The sequence below is a fragment of the Drosophila novamexicana genome, unplaced genomic scaffold, assembly GCF_003285875.2.
Source record: "Drosophila novamexicana strain 15010-1031.04,08,12 unplaced genomic scaffold, DnovRS2.1 tig00000121-arrow-pilon, whole genome shotgun sequence".
NCBI classification, from domain to species: domain Eukaryota; kingdom Metazoa; phylum Arthropoda; class Insecta; order Diptera; family Drosophilidae; genus Drosophila; species Drosophila novamexicana.
This window is the reverse complement of record NW_020824773.1, coordinates 1,066,723-1,084,022: the sequence shown is the minus strand read 5'-3', so window position 1 is coordinate 1,084,022 and position 17,300 is coordinate 1,066,723. Positions and strand designations below refer to the sequence as shown.

The 17,300-nt window shown below is 39.1% G+C and overlaps 1 protein-coding gene across 1 annotated transcript in view; it reads left to right on the top strand.

Moving 5' to 3' along the window:
- LOC115758095 overlaps positions 1-17,300 on the top strand; it is a 140,115-nt gene that overhangs the window by 121,895 nt on the left and 920 nt on the right. The window lies entirely within an intron of this gene.

Sequence of the window (17,300 nt, the reverse complement as noted above, 5' to 3'; positions counted from 1 at the left end):
CGGTTATACCTACACTTAAAGAAAAGATAAAGCACACTTTCTATAAACTGTAAAGTTAAAAGCCTGCTATATTAAGGAGTCCTGCTTCAGGCATGTAAACAGCAAAAGAAGCTCTAAATAAATTCTTATTTGGTGAAATTTGTTTTATAATACGTAAAGTATATATTTCTAAGAAAATAAACACAAAGCGTTTGATCAGGTACAGATTTTTGCCCCGAATGTGCTAACTAATTTCGCCAAGTGTAATTTATAGTCCGAATGGGACAACTGTTTCAGCGCCGACTGGCTCGCAGTTTATGTAGCCTACTTTTGGGGCTTTGGCAGGTGACAGCAGCGAGTTAAAAACATTAAAAACTTTGACAGCAGTTTTCAGCACGTTGCAAAACAAATGAAAACTTTTGCATCTCAGCTTTGTGTGAATTTTTTTCTTCCTCCCCAACCCTACGCAGCCTGTCAAAACTTCGACATTTTACTTTGCATGTGATTTTCGAAAAGTTACCCAAAGACTCTTCTCCCTTTCGCGCTCTCTCTCCCGCTCTATCTCTGCTTCTCTTTGTCTCTGTCTGTCTCTTGTGCTCTGCGCTCTATCTTGTCGCATTGACACTTGTCAAATCTTTGCCTGGGCGTGTGGAAAAACGACGCATGATTGATGACTCGGCAAAGGCAGAGCCAATTCCAATCAGTTCTCGCTCAGGCATTGAGAAATTACGTATACGCCATGAATAAAATGTTCAGCTGTAGCTGAATACGGACACGTTGCTGTTTGAATTCTTTGGAAAAAAGTGGAAAATCATACGACCGGAAATTAAAGAAAATGCGAATAGCTTTGATTTCATATTGTCAGCTCCAAGCTGCACAATTCCCCTAGCTCTCTCTCTCTCTCTTTCTCTCTCTGTCTCTCCCTCTCATTTCAATGCGGGACAGCATTAAGTTGTCTTCAGGCGAAAGTTAAGTGGACACTGAGACAATAAAACTTGCCAAGTGCTGGTTGCTGCCACCTCCAATGCCCCTCTTCTCTGACAACTTGTGGGTTAAGCGGCTGGCAGCTGACAGCAGCAGGTCCGGCAGCCCATGCTTAGAACCCTCGAGTGCAATACAAACATGGCAGCTCACAATTGCGCCCGAGCTGCGGCCAAAGCAATCAAACAAAGTCGCTCAAGTGGGCGTCAAAAAGAAGGAGAGGGACGAAAGAGAAGTGATTGTATGGAGTGAACAACATATGGACGCACACACACACACACACTTATAATGCTCTATCGCATGCAATTTGAAGGTAAGACATTTTGTCATTAAAACTGCGAAATTGAGTGCTGTATAAACAAAATACGCTGTCGGGAGTCCGGACCAGGACTCGACAGGAAGAGTCGGTAAAAGATGACAGAGGCGTTGCTACTAACGCTTTACGCAAATAAACAACTAAGCAAGACGCAGAGCGGAGAGGGGAACTCGCACTGGCAAGGTAAAATAGTCATATTTATCAAGTGGCAGCCAGAAAGGATTGCCTGGCAGCCGTAGTATCTGGAGTCAAAGACGCCAGGATATGGGATATGCCAGAGACAGCAGGTGAAAAGGTAGCAAATAAGTCAGATAAAACCTGTAAACGCGCGAGGAACCAACATACACAACAATAGATTAAATTTACTACGGAAAGAGTGTGAAGGGAGAGGAGAGCGAATCAGACAAGTCAGAATTTGTGTGTACGTTAGCCCCCTGGGGTAAATGGCTTCACTGTACTTGTACTAGTACTTGTACCTGTAGTTCGCCTCGTATTTGTGTTTGCTTCTAAAATTAAACAAAATACAAAGAAAAAAGCACAAACTAAGGAACTGCCAAGCAAAAGTCGAGCAAGTTTCTTAGTCTACAAAGTTTCCGGTTCTTTTATAATGGTCGATTGCAGAAGAAGAAGACGACGAAGTTGAAGCATCACAAGTGAGAAACTCTAGACCAATTGTTGGCAGTTGCTGCTGTTATGAGAGCGTATAAAATTTATAAATTTACGCATGTGATAAGCACTAAATTATACACTAAATTATAGCGTTAACTATGATGCAATTAAAACCAAACAAATTAAGAAAGACGATTAAAAAGACAACTAGAACATAAAAGAAATAATAAATAAATACCCATATTTAATAACTCATTTTCAAAGATCTTGGTGCGAACTAAGTTGAGAAATATTTCACACGTTTCGATAAATACACCCATGCTTGGTCAAAATGTTGGAGTTTCCGGCTCAAACTAATTTGCAAGATCTTTATACAAATACGCTTAAAATTTGTGGCACACTTTTCGGTCAATACAACCATACTGAGAAGAAAATGGGGCTTATATAGACTTAAATTTCTGACGATCGGTTGAAACTTTAACGACCCTTTTACAAGTTGCATCGCTCATAAATTGAAATGCTTGATCAAAGGTCGTTTATTTGGTGAAAGGTTTTTTAAAGCTTCAAACTAGGAACTAAAATTATATATTTATATTAATTAAAGGTAGGTCCCGATAAGAATTATCGATAACATGAAAAGAGACAATCAAATTTGTGATAATGCGAAAGGAGATAAAAATGGGTCAAATCTCCTCAAATAATTGCCAAATAAGTTGTAAACACAAAGCAAACAAACCAGATATATTTGAAATAAAGCTTAGAGATATTTCTCGTATACCCCTTTTATGTGCACTTGTCACAAAATCTTAAAAACTGGATTAAATTCAGATCCCAAATGGTATTTACATGACTGATCAGAGTGACGAGCTGAGCCTTGCTGGTTGGTGCATCTGTGTCTGCGTGTCTGTTTCTACTCAAGCCAAATAAATAGGATCTAACTCGATAAGGTTCGATTTTAGAGATAGATCTTATAGATATTTTTTTGCACATTGCAAAACTATAGCATTCAGGTTAGAGTTCTGTGCATTAAATTGTGGCGACAGCTGAGTCGTACGGACTGAGAGACATGAGGAAACCAAAAATATCTTCATTAAACTGCACTTTAGAGCTAATAAAAAATTCTCTCTTCGAGCTGTGTAACTTTTAAGTTAGTAAAAAAAAAGTAGAAAAAGAGGCAACTTTGCTGCATTTGGTTAAATTACTTAAAATAAAATGTAAACAAAACGCCAACAGAATGTTGCCAAGCGTGGTGAGCAACCAAAAAGGGGGCCAAAAAGTAGCGACAAAGTCTACTGAGCCACTTTTGCAAGCAGCCAGTTAACATATGCAGACTTAGCCACACCCACACACATTGTCAACACAAACGCCCACATAAAGTTAACGACAAAAAAAAAAGAAAGAAAAAGAAATGTGGAGTTAGAGCAGAGAAAAACGTTAAGGAAACGCAACGGAAAAGCCAAAGCCAAAGCGAAAACGTTGCGAAATTGTGAGAGAAAATTGTTATTTAATTTGTGTGAGTGCTGAACATTTTCGCAGCTGCTGCTGCTCAAGTTTTTGCGCACAAACTTTTGGCCAACACACGCACCAGAAACTTTAACACAAGCATAAATTTACTCTGTATGTGCATGTGCGTGTGTGTGCATGTGTGTGCATGTGTGTGTGTTAGTGTTGGTAAGTAAGTGCACTTTTGCATTGGCAGGCAGCAGGCAGCAGGCGCGTATCCTTTGCCGTTTCTTCAAAATTCATATGCACATTTATTTTATTCCTTCCTCTGCAGCCCCGCCACCCCTCTGCACCGCTGCATATGCAAGTAGATGCTGCTGCTTACGTATTTGTTGCATAATTTGAGGCGCTCGCTTAAACGAAGCGTTTCCCGGCGCTGGCGACTTCATTACGTTACCAGGCCCACAACTACAACAACAACAACAACTCGTACATAATGAAGCTTTGTTCTCTTTAGTTTTTCTTTTTTTTTTTGTTGAGCCAACTAATCAGAGCCTGCAGGACAGCAGCTGCTCAGTGGAATCATTGAGCTGGCAATTCATATCCTTAATTCTTTATCCTTTGTTGCCAGCGTTTGACTTTTGCCCTGCTCTGGAATTTGTAATTAAGTGCTTCGTACTTTTAGGCCAGTTGATTGTCATCCCAGCAGGTAATCAGCCGCAGAGTTTGTCTTCTTTTCCTGTGCCCTTTGTTGGCATAGTTATACGATTGTTGGCTTTGCAATCTGACTTTTAATATGCAATATGTCGAGTATCTCTTCAGAACTTGTTGGAACAAGCTAGTCTGACTTTTATGATTACGAGCGTAAACGTCTCTTGACATCAATTCAAATTTAACTATAATATTTGGAACCTATCAATTATTTTTCCTGCAAAAACGTGATAATAAATGCTGTTGAGTTGGCGAATTACCACTATTTTATTTGAAAGCCAAAGTAGATGAAACATTTAGAGAATATATATATTTATTTTCAGATTGGGGGGCATTCTATATATAACGCTCTTACAATATCTAAGATCGAGGCTCAAAGAAAGACTGTTGAATAAATGGCAAAGAAAAAATACAAACGAATTCTGAATGAAAAATAAGTCCAGAAGACTAATATGATAATATTGAAAACATTTTAAATCAATAAATCATTAAGTTTTTATTGAATTCACAAAAGTTCTTTTGAATCATTTTATTTTTACGTGAAATTTTCAAAAAGTAAACTATCTCGGAATATGCATAAATAAAAAGTAAAAGGAGCTTCAAAAAGCTAAGCAGGCATGTTAAGGAAATATTGTACATATTAGGCATAACTTTTGACAGAAAAATGAAACCTGGCTTAAACTTGATTTTTTTTGCCAGTATTAAGAGCAATATTTTTTTTTTTATTTGTCTCAAGCTTTCCTAGATATTAGCAATATCATATTAATTTCTATTTGAAGCTTGTTGAAAATTATTTTCTTTTGATATTTCTCTTGAACAGCTTTCACGTTCTACGGCATGAAGTATAATAATATTCGTTGACTGTCGCTGCTAATTTCAGCTTCAATCTTTATGATTTGTGCGGAATTTTTATTACGAAGCATTCGTAACGAAAAGCACTCAAGTGCTGACTGCTTATGCAATATATGCCAAACAATCCACCACTCCATGCATTATCAATTTCTTAACAGAGCGAACAACTCGCATCCCAGCTCCACCCCTCAACCTCTTAACTACTTCTTGGCTGATTTCTAATAAAAGCGACGAGCATTTTCCATGCTTAATTTGGAAAGCAGAATAAGAGAAACGGGGGAGCCTTTTGGTACTACTCCAAAAATGTGCGTACATGAGCATAAATATTGCTTTATGTGCACCCACACACTCAACACACATACTTACATACATTTGAGCCGCTGACACGCCCCCAAGGCAAGGCGAGGGGCAGCGTTGTTTTATGCATGCTAATTTGTTATGTGCATGTTCCTTTTGCCGCATGCCTTTTGATCAACATCCAAGCTACATATGAAGGCAGTAAGCGAACAAACCCCTTTCCCCTCTTACACACACACTCAACACTGGCTGCTGCCCGTAAATATTTTCATTGGCGTTTCTTTTTTTTTTTTCATTTTCCATGCGTAATTTTTCTTCTTGGCGAATTTTTGGTGCGGAATTTTGGGCGTAGCTGGCAAATATTGCTTTGTTTCTACTCATTAGGCCAGGCTCAGCGCGGGTAGCTGCTCATAACAGGGCTAAAAGCATAAAGCACTCGCATATGACTATGTCTGTGCATGTATGTGTGTGTGTTTGTGTGTGTATGTATGGTGCGTGTGCGTGTGTGTTTGTTGCGTGCTTCGCCTTTGACGTTTTTCATTTGTGCCTCATTTAAATGGCAATTTATGAGTTCTGGTTCGGGGCTTTTCAATTTTTCACAGCAGCTGCGCCAAATTGCATGTTAAATGCTTACAGCGCAGGTTCCCAGCCTACCCGCCTACCCCCATTGCCGGCATTGCCACCACCTTGTTCCTATATCCCATAGCCGCGATCTTGAGCATTAGATAAACGTTTCCTAAATGTATTTTTTTTTTTTTGGCGAGGGTTGTTGAGCCGCAAACGAAATGAAAATTAAACCCAAATTCGCTGCAACTTCAAAGCGTCGTTTTTCATCAAATCCCAAACAAAAAAATTATTACGAAGCAGGTCAAGCCCTGGGGAATTTTGCAATAAATTACGGATAGTTCAAATGCTTCCAGAGGCATATGCAAAAAAGCTTTGATGTTGTCTGCATTGAACTGTGGGACTGAGCAATGTTGACTAGACATAGATCAAAAATAGGTGGATCATCTTAAAGAAAAATGGCAGGAAAAATAAAATTGACCTGACAATTTTTAAGTTTAATTAAATAATTTTTAACTTAGAAACTATTTACTGGATATATCTTCAACATGAATAACAAAAAGAGTTCGTAAGGTACGACCCCCTAACCCGTATATCCTACGTAACAGAGTATCTAGCTTCTTAAGATTTGAAGCAAACTGTCATTGCAAAGAATAAGAAGAACAATATCCCATTTTTCTCTATACGACCAAAGCTTACAATTAGGAGAGCATCAATAAATTGTCTTGAAAACAAAAACCCTTTTGACTCGCGCTTTAAATATTTCTTCGGAGATGTTTGTTTATTTATATAACCTTGGATGAAATTCCTAGAAATGGCAACGTTTTGACCGCCATTATGCATATTAAATTTAACCAATTTCAGTAGCAACATTTTTATTGGAGTAGCCCTTAAGCTGATTATCACAACCTGCCCAATTTCCTACTTTCCCTAGTTGCAACTTGTAGCTTCAACTTTTTGCTAATTTCCGCCACAATGCCGCACTGAAAGTATGCAGCTATTTGTTTGCATACCTTGGAATGCATTAAACAGTATTTTTGGTAGTTTTTTTACAATTCTTTTTGCTCTTTAGCTATGGAAAAACGTTTGTTATGCCAGAACTATTTATTTTGTAGCTTCAGTTCCCACTCTTTCTTTCTCTCTCAATATTTTTGGTGTGTTGTTCTTGCTGCTTGTCGTCATCAGTTCCGTCTGTTATTCGTGTGTGTGTGTGTGTTTGTGTGTTTTGTCTTTTGCACAAATGCACTCAAGCATTAATTTTTACGCTTCAATTTTCATACAAAACACACACAACTAGCAAGAGAAAGACAGCGAGAGCGAGCGGGGGAGAAGGAGACAGAGTTGAATAGAGAGAGAGAGAAAGAGCGCTACAAAAAAAGGCAACTTGCCATGTTGACTAAATTATCATTTTCCATATGTGTCTGTGTGTGTGTGTCGACAGTCGTTAGTTAAAATATGAACTCAAAACTTGTCATCAGAACTGCAAATGGCCGCCCAAAATGGCCCCAGCTAAAAAATGGCTGCCAAGGCAGCAGCAGCAGCACCATCGTGTAAAAACTTTTCAGACAGTTGCAGAAATCATTTTGGGCACAGAACAGCATGCGAGAGCGAGAGAGAGAGAGAAAGAGCAACAGAACAACAGAGAGATTGGGATGAAGAGGAATGTGTGCGTGTGGGTGACTGTCTACAACTGCAACGGAAATGAGTTGAAAAAGTTGTGCAAATAGACGCCAGCAGACGTCGCAATGTCGCCCAAAGCAACATCCAACTTCTTGTCAGTGCCCATACACACACACGCACACACACGTGCACGCCCTCGCACACCCTCAACGTCTGGCTGACCGGATATAAGCAGTAAAACAAGCTGACAGCTCGGTTCGCTTTTGAGCATCGCCTGTCACTCGGTCGCAGTTTTATGCGTAAACAAATCAAAACTAATTCCTCAGCCCCGTTTATCCAGCAACCCAGTTAATGCACTTCAATTGCGTTCTAAAGTCAAAAACGCATGAAATATTGAATACCCTAACAAAGCAATTGCCATGCAGCTGAAATTGCCACTCAAGCATGCAAATTTGCGCCACAAGACATCGCATTCACAAGTCGAGCCTTCTGCTCCTGGGTGTGAGCCGCTGCAACCTAAACCAAAGGGCTGAGCGTCGAGCACTAAGGGCTACTCTACAGCCAACTCGGCAGCCCACCAATTGTGCCCGGCGGCAGCCACATACGCTGGTTGTGCCAACTAATAAGCGACGCGATGCTACGGCGAATCAGTCGCTCTATAATGACGTCGCCCACTGTGCGGCCTGGCGGTAGCTGCTGCAGCAGACCCTACCCCGGCCCAGACTGCTGCCTCCTGCTCCTGGCCTCGAGTGGATTACGTGAAATTGCCGAAGCTTTTTATTCGCCCAGGCACAAGAGCTTTGCGGGTGGTATCGCCAGGGGTTGGGCCATGGCTAAAGCCAAGCACATTGATAATGCAATTTGTCGCCTGACGATGCAGATGATGGGCATAAATGTCGCCAGGGGAGTGGGCAAAGGCTGTGATTATCATGAGCACAGGAAATATTCTATCGTAAATTATATTTTATTTAATTAGTGTATTTGAGTTACCGAATGTAATCGTTTTACGAGGTCGTCTACTAATTGACTAAACAATAAACAATTAGAATGCTTAGGTTATTTTTTAAGCGATTCTTGCAAAGTTAAGTCGTTGTTTCGAATATTGGCAAAAATATGGAATATGCTTATAGGAGGTGCACGGAATAAGGCCGGAATTTGAGTATGATTGACAAATATTAAATTTTAATGAGAAGAAATTAATATTAAAATTTGATGTTCTAAGCTTTCAAAATCATTCTCAGATAGAGATCTTCGCAAGATTCGCTCAACCATTAATGGCATTAATTATTTTCCATGGTATTAAAGCGAATCATTTTTATACCCTTGCACAGGGTATTATATTTTTGTCGGAGACATCTCCGACCCCATAAAGTATATATGTCCGTCTGTCTGTTTCTATGTGAACTAGTCTTTCAGGCTGTCTTTATGAAACTTTGCAGAAGTGCCTTTTTCTGGTGCACTAGTTTAAATTAATCATTGTAGATATCTTGAACGATTGATCGAAAATTAAGTTGTATGAAAATTTTGTTGTTTTGCAAGATATCTTGACCAAACTTGGCATTTATTACATGTACTATGCTCTCTCCATTTATGCAAAATCTTATTTACATCGGAATCGTATATCTGCTAAAGGAACGATCGAGCGAAAATTTAGTTGTTATATGGATTTTATTTTTGTTTTTCAGCATTAACTATTTTCCCTGTGATTCTTAGATACAGGCAAAGGACTATGAGCATTATAAAAAGGTTGGGTCTTCAAGGGTATTAAATCTTCGACGTGCCGAAGATAGCTTTTCTTTCTCGTTACTTATATCAAACATTAGCGCTACTTAGTTATACAATCTTACATCACATTTTACACTTCAGCTAGCCGATAAAACTAATTAAAAAGTTGCTTTTTAATGAGAAATATAACAATAACCGTGAAATGCTTGTTATGCAATCAGATCATGTGATCGTGAACTGAAGCCAATTGATTTTTTAACAGCTTTGAACACCGGGTATAAAAATGCTGTTTCAGTCGTACTCTTAAGATAGAAAAGCTAAACAGCTAATAGAAATATGCCGTTATTATTAACCTTAATTTTCGGAGTGATAGTATATGAGACTTATAAATGCAAAAAATTGATGAACGGTCTCTGCGTCCCATAATATAATATAATCCAATATAATAACTAATTGTAAATACAACTTGATTTAAATATTATTATTATTAAAGTGATGAAGAACGAATTAAGAAGTCTAATGAAGCTGTTTATACATTCTAATGAATGAGTCATTTACTTTCTCGCATTTAATTTAGCATACAGGAGCTTATTTCTACATTAAAATCTCCACTACCAAAAATGGTTTTTATCATGTATTTTTATAAAAATAATGTTAATAATAAATAAATAAAACAAAAGGTGACGAGACGTCAATACAAATTATTGTAAAGATAATGACGAGAGCCAAATGTTGTTGTAACAAGCACAAAATATTTTAGGAAGCTGCTTGAAAAATAAATAAGCCGAGACCCACGCTTACTCCTAAATAGAGATGCTAACCGAATCAGAATAAAACTTTGTAAGTTCCCTTAAGTCGCCGTGTTGCGGGTCGAACCCAAGTGATTAAGCTTGCACCGAAAAGCTGCATTTAAGTTTAATAAAGCTTATCAGCAATTTCACAATTTTATGGGCAAAATTTCCATTTAGCAACCGCTGACCCGGCACCCTTTTGGAAATGCCGTTTAATGAGCTGCTCACGCATAAAATTTGCCATTTTTGGTGCGCCTAAGGCTATGCAATAAAATTCAAATGCATATTTTAATTGCATTTCGCTGCAGTCGAGTGCCAGTTGTCGTTGTCCTTTTCGATGTCCTCTCACTGGTACCCACAACGATCCTGTCCAGAGTAGATAATGCATTAAAATGGTTGCCGTTGTACACAGCGCGTAAAGTAATTAAACGCCGCCGCCGCAAAGCTAATAAAAATGTCAAATGTCAGGCTATAAAACATAGGCCGGACACCCACACACACATCCACACAGACAGGAGTGTGTGTGTGTGTGTGTATCTGATTGGTTGTCTGCCGACCGCACGGTTCACACCCTCATCCATTCACCGCAAATTTGATGAGGTGCACTTCTAGGGACCTGGCCCCGCCCACCTTTCAACATTTGATGGCGTCTGGCTTATATGCAGCACGTCCAGCGAACTGTTCGCTTTGCAGCGCGCCTGTGGTTAGTTGATTGCTCTTGTTGCTTACGCGATTTTATGGGCGAGTCTGCTTTCTGTTTATATTTACTTTAACAACACTTTTGTCGCCAAATTGTTTCTTTAACAACACTGTTTAATCCGCGAGTGGATTATATTCTTGCAATTTAATCACATCTTATACCAAACAGAGTTTCAGCTCTAACTAGACTATTTTAAATAAATATTTTATGTTAGGCATAAAATTAAAGAAGAATCGAACTCGAACTTTATAGAGTTTGACAGCACTACTTTATGCTTTTTTGGTAGATGATTTATTTTGAGTTCAGAATTTTACAATTAAAATTGTTTATATGATAAACATTTCAATAACTTTTACAACCTTGAGGAATCTAGAATGAAGTCCCGAAGCAAATTTTGTATCTGAATAATATATTTGCAAGAGGCATTTGTCTTTTTGTCCGTTTATATGCGTTTACTATATAAATACCTTTTTGCAGTTAACTTAAAAAACCTGAAAAACTAAGAACTGAATTCGATGTTGAGCTATCTTAAATTGCAACTGTCAAAGAGCTGTCAAATTTAACGCTTAAAGCCAATTGCATATATTCACAAACTGGGCTATTAAATATGCCCAAAAGACACTGAAGCCAACGGCATTTTATGGTGACCTTAGAAACAGTCAAGCGAGACCCAGATAGAGCCCAGGAGGAGATACGGCAGCTGAGGGGCAATCAAATGGTTAAGGTAAAGTGCAATGAGTGCAAAAAAGTGACAAACTTGTCTAATAAGAACATCGCACGCTGCTTGGATCAGCATACGAATATATTTTTAGCTCTCTGTATGTTTTGTGTGTGAAAGAGTGTGTGTGGGTATTTGTGTGTAAATATCTCTAACCCAAATCTTGAAAATTTACAAAGCGCATTTCTATAGCTGAAACGGATGTAGCAACATTTCACCTTGTACCACTCCCGAACCCACGCTGGCCCCATTTGGCGTTGTCAACACAAATTAAGCTCACATGTTACAGCATACAGTTAGACGTTGCTGCCGTTTCTGTAGTATATTTAAATATGCTCTTTCACTTTCAATATCAAATGAGTGGATGCCAACTTTTGCCTGGCAGCGAGCAGTCGAGATTGCAACTTGTAGATACGTAGATACTCGTGCTCAGGCTGCCTTGCCTTGCCTTGCCTTGGCTTGCCTTGGCTTGGTTTGGCTTGTCGCACCGCAAAGTTTGCGTTTGCATCAAAACTAAACTTTGAATGAAGCAGCCCCAGCAGCAACCCTCGCTCTGCCTCCGCGTACCTACAATACGTGCAATGCAAATTGCACAAGTTGCCAAAAATCGCTTCACATGTGCCATTTAAAGTTTCGTTGGTTGTGTTGCGTGTGTTCTGTGTATGTTTGCGTGTGTTTGTGTGTGTGTATGTGTGTAGTTTACAAGATTCATCTTTTTACCTTGCTGCCACTTGAAAATTTAATAAATGTTTTTCTCTTCTTTTTTTTTATATTTGTTCACTTCTAATAACACGAAAGTGAGACCTCAAAACTTTTAAGTGATGTTTGCAAAATATATATGCTAACCAACAAAAATGTCTGGTAATCAAAATATGAGCATAACACATCCTCGAGCGGTTATCGAAGTTGGAATGTTTTTAATGTAAATAGCTTGTTTTTAATTTAAATAAACGAAATAACCGCTAATCAAAACACAAAGTGTTTACGTATAGCCAATAGAAACATCAAATTATCACTTATAATTCAATAAATATAATGGAGTTAATAACATCCTTATTATATAATACGAAACCATTTTAAAATTTAATTAAATATATATAATAACAATTGTAATAATAATAATAATAATATAATAATATTCAAAATAGATATATTTGTAGTTCAAAGAAACATTACTTTTAAAATTAAAACGCGAGAAAAACAATGGAAATATTAAAATCGTAATTAAATCGTTTTCAATACTAAATAATTTAAAAAGGTAATATATTGAAAATTTTGATGCTGCAGAGTCCTACAAACAAAATGAACAACAAACTAATAACAGAAACATTAATTTAGTAATTATTAACTACACGCTATTTATTACAATTCCCAAAAGATCTAGCAATTGCTTCTTTATTTTCTTATGAACCAACTGAAAAAGTGGGCGCAGTTGGCAGCCACTGTTGCTTAGCTTCAGTTTCCCTCGGGTGTCAAGACAGACACATGAAAGTGCAAGCTGCCATGGAATAGAGGGCTAAGAGCTTTTCCACCCAAGAACAAAAAGAACGGTAGGAAAATAAGAGAAAAAATAAAGAACAGAACAAAACAGACAATTAGAGGTGAGCGCTGCTTAAAGACATAAACAACTGGAAAACATGCCCCTGGGGCCGCAGTCTGGGCCATGAAAACTCGGACGGGCTGTGTGGCAGCAAAAACGCTTATAGATATGAAAAGCACACTCACATGCATAAACATTAATGCAGAAAGCGATAGAGAGTGAAATACTGAAATAACAGCCAATCCGACAGCCAGCAAGTGAAAATAACAATCATAATATTCAATTATGCAATAGTTGCCCCGAGGTGCAGCGGGGCTCAGTTAGTTGTCTGGCCAGAGGCATTTGCCCTGCCTGCCTGCCGCCCGCTCCACACCCTCTGCATTGTTGTGCTTTTAAATAATTTATAAACATTGTGTGCACTTAATGCAAAAAGCTGCAAATAAAATTAGCAAAAATGCTACTTGCTACATGCCTCTTGCCGCTTGCCGCTTGCCACTTGCCAGTCAGCGCGAATTGAAATTACGTGCGATGCTTTGACAATCATCGTGCGAAGTTAGCCATTTGTCGCGTCCTCTCATTTGTGCTGCCCACCTTGGGGCGATTTTAATTGAATTGTCGTTCGCCTTGAATTATGGATAAACCCCATTGACAAGTAACCCAAAACAAAGCAAAACAAAACCAAACCGTCAACCGCTTTCAAACGCGTTCCAGATTTATCTTAAGTTTGCCAACTTTTTCGCACCTAAGCGCAAACTGCTTAAAAATTAATGAGCCAACGCCGAAAGAGCTTGTCACCGGGTGGTTCACCCAACGAGCTCTACCAACAGACTTGCCATTTGGTTGCCCCACTCTCTGTGTGTGTGCGGGTGTCCGGGTGTGTGCGGGAGGGTATGCTACAAAGTATTGTTAATCTGAACACGCATTATGCTAACGATTTGTCGTCAACGTTGTTCCAAATAGTAATAAGTGCTTTCAAAATCTTAAGTATGTACTTTATTAATTGGAAATTTTCATTTAAATAATGAGACATGACTTTCTATAAATAATTAATAATATATAATAACTCATAATATATAAAAAAAATTAATAGTAAGTAATTCTAAAATATTGAATATATTTATTATTATTATTGAATTATATTTATTACCAAAAAATTCCTTATTCCTTTCATTCAGTATTTGGTAAAGTTCACCACACACTCTCCAATTAACAAGCATTTTAACACAGCATTCGTGAAAGGCTTCTCGCGCATCAAGAACTTTGATTGAGGAAAGCGCAGCAGCAACTGAAGGCATCGAAAAATTGGGAAAATCACAATTTTCGCACATAGCGCACAATAATCAAAGGGGAAAAGTGCGAAGCGGTGATAGTAAAACAATAACAGGGCAAAAAAGTGATGCAACACGATGGCCAAACAACAAGCCAGCCCAGGAAAAAAGAGAGAGAAAGAGAGAGAAACAGAAAGGCAGCGTAGAAAGAGAGGTCGAATTTCGGGCGCGGCTGACAAAGTAATTGCAACACGTGAATGAATGCGAAAATTCAATTATTTTCGGTCATTATTATTTTTTCGGCGTCCAAAAGACTCGAGTGCGTTTTCCAGCACTGGTCGCTTATTCGCCACGTCTGACGTCCACCCACGCACTTTATGCAAAAAAAAAACTTTCTGCGACGTGCAATCAATTGGGCGCGCATTGCCCCGCAGCCCCTCGAGTTGCCGGCACACCCCTTAGCCTTCGACAACTTTTGCAACCCTGTCATTTTGCGCTGCCTGGTCCATTGTATGCCCACTCGGGCGACCGGGCCGCCAAAGTGTTACAAAACGTTTCTGCATTTGTTGTTGCTACTGCACCTCTTTGGAGGAAACTTTGCTCACAAAAGGCAACTGCAAAAATTAAGTTAACTTTTTCAAGCAACGGGAATTGAGTAATTTTCAGCTGTAAAACTTTATTATTATTTTGGGGCCAGGGCAGCCTCTCATTGTTATTGTTGTTGTGCCGCTGCACCAATTGTAGTACATGCCAACTTGTTGTTATTGTTGAAATGTTAATTTTACTCTACTTGTAAATGTTGTCCGTTTGGGCGTAGGTAATGGGATGGGCGCGCCCAAAAAGTTGCACGCCTCAAAAGTAGGTAGAACATGCAAATTGCATTGTGAAAACGAAAGGAGGCGCCGTCTGCCCCAGCGGACACTCCGATGCTGAGGCCAGGCAATGAACTAAAGCGCTTCCTAATTGCATTAATGAAGAGCCAGGCAGCTAGCTAAAGTTTGGAAACTGGCAAAAACTAATAGGACGTCGTCTTTATAAATTACAAGCAAGTAATAACATTTTTAATGTTAACAAAAAATCTGAACTAGATGCCCCTGTTAATAACTGAAGGAATAATAAAGTTTCAATCGAAATACAAAATACTTTCTTTTGGAAGCTCTGAATGAACTATTATTAAACTTTATTACTATTACTTGTGCAAAAATAAGTTCCTATAATAAAATATTAAATGAACTCTCTTGCTCAAGGCTTGCTCAAGAAGGGAGAGCTGGGCAAACTTTATCTACCCAAAAAAAAAAAAAAAACAGGTAAGAGGCTCAAGTCGAGAGCTCCCGATCGATTATCGATTATCGGAAGCAAACTCGATCTGCGCAGGCACTAGGAGGGCCTACATCTAAAATTTCAAGTCTCTAGCTCGTATAGGTTCTGAGATCCTTGCGTTCATACATACGGACGGACGGACGGACGGACGGACGGACGGTCAGACAGACGGACATGGCTAGATCGACTCGGCTATTGATGCTGATCAAGAATATATATACTTTATGGGGTCGGAGAAGCTTCGTTCTGCCTGTTACATACATTTGAATTTTGCACAAATACAATATACCCTTATACCCATTTTTAACAATACCCATACAGGTCAGTTCATTTCAGATTATCGATATCGGATCTATCTTTTATTCCGTGGAGTATGCAAAGGATTAATTGTAACCCTAATAAAATGATTATAACCAACTAGTAGAATAAGTAGACTATCCCAATGAAGCTGATAGAGCTTATCTAAGGTGCCATACAAGAGATCTGAGGTTTCCAGTGCATATATACCTATCCCATTCAACCATTAAAATATTTATCATTAAAAATGTATTATAAAAAATATAAATTATATTTCTTCTATTAAGTTTCCGCACCTTAACCAATCTTCCCCTAATCTTTCATCTTAAACAACATATTAGTCTGTATCGTATTTTTAATTTTGTACACTCCTCTCCCAAGCCGAAAATCTCAAAACTCATTTCATTTAGCGCCTAGCGCTTAAATCAAATTAAAAATCGCACCAATGACCAGGCGCTGACCCTGGGGCCATACCCCCAACGGAGTTGCCACCTGAGCCGAGGGTAAAATGTTGCCACACGGCTCAGTGACTGCAAATCAAAATAAAATGTAAATCTCTTTGAGCGCGGGGCGGGCTTTTTGGGCATGCTGAAATCAGTTTTAGCTGTCAAATAAATTACATTTCTTTTATACCAGCGGGTAGGGTTGTCAGCTGCCTGCGCATATTGCGACAGTGGCTACAAAATGGCGCTGAACGCATAATTTAGCAGCCTCATCCTTATTTAGGCACACACAACCCTGCCGGCGAGCATTCACTTGCCTTAATTGATTTTACAGTTAGTCGCTCGGGGCGGGGGCTCGAGAGTAGAGTTTTTGAGTTATAAATTTGGCAAGTGTCGATGGGTGCTTCGATTTGTTTTTGTTTGTGTCTGCTGGGAACTTGGAGTTGGTAGCTTGTTAATGGGTGATGGGTGATGAGTGATGGCAACCCCGCCACACCGCTACACTCATTTGCACTTAACACTTTTGGCCATTTTGTTTGCCCGGCCGCCATTGTTGCCCTGGTAAATAAAGTGCTCAAGTTTATTTGGTGAACGGCTCTCCCCCACCCTCCCTCCTCTATGTCTGCCGAGAGCAATGATGGGGAAAATTGCAAAATTTTCGTGCCTTTCGATAATTGAATATGCTCAGCGATTGTGCGGCAGCGAAGCGGTGCACATGTGTCTAATTGGATTGTTACAGTGTTGGCTAATGCCGTCACATCAGAAACCCAACTCTCAACATTTGACCCACATAAGTTTCACACAAATTTCGTTTCGCTTGCTTTTGCCGAAAAACTTTTTAATGAAGTTTTGCCGTTCTTAAAAACTTTCCGCTCGACGACACGTTGTTCTCTATTTATTTTGATTTCTCCGCGCAAGTTGCACAACACTGGCTAAGCGGCTCATTTTGTTCGTGATACGCTTTTAATTAGTGGCGATGGCGTTGCCACCAAACTTTTCGAAGCACCCTTAGTCTCAGATGATGCGCCAGGGTACAGTTGTGTTTATAGCTGGCTTAGCTAAAGTACAGTTGTGTACGAGTTGGCTTAGCAACTGTGAAGTGTGGCATTGGAAGTTTATGTTAGTT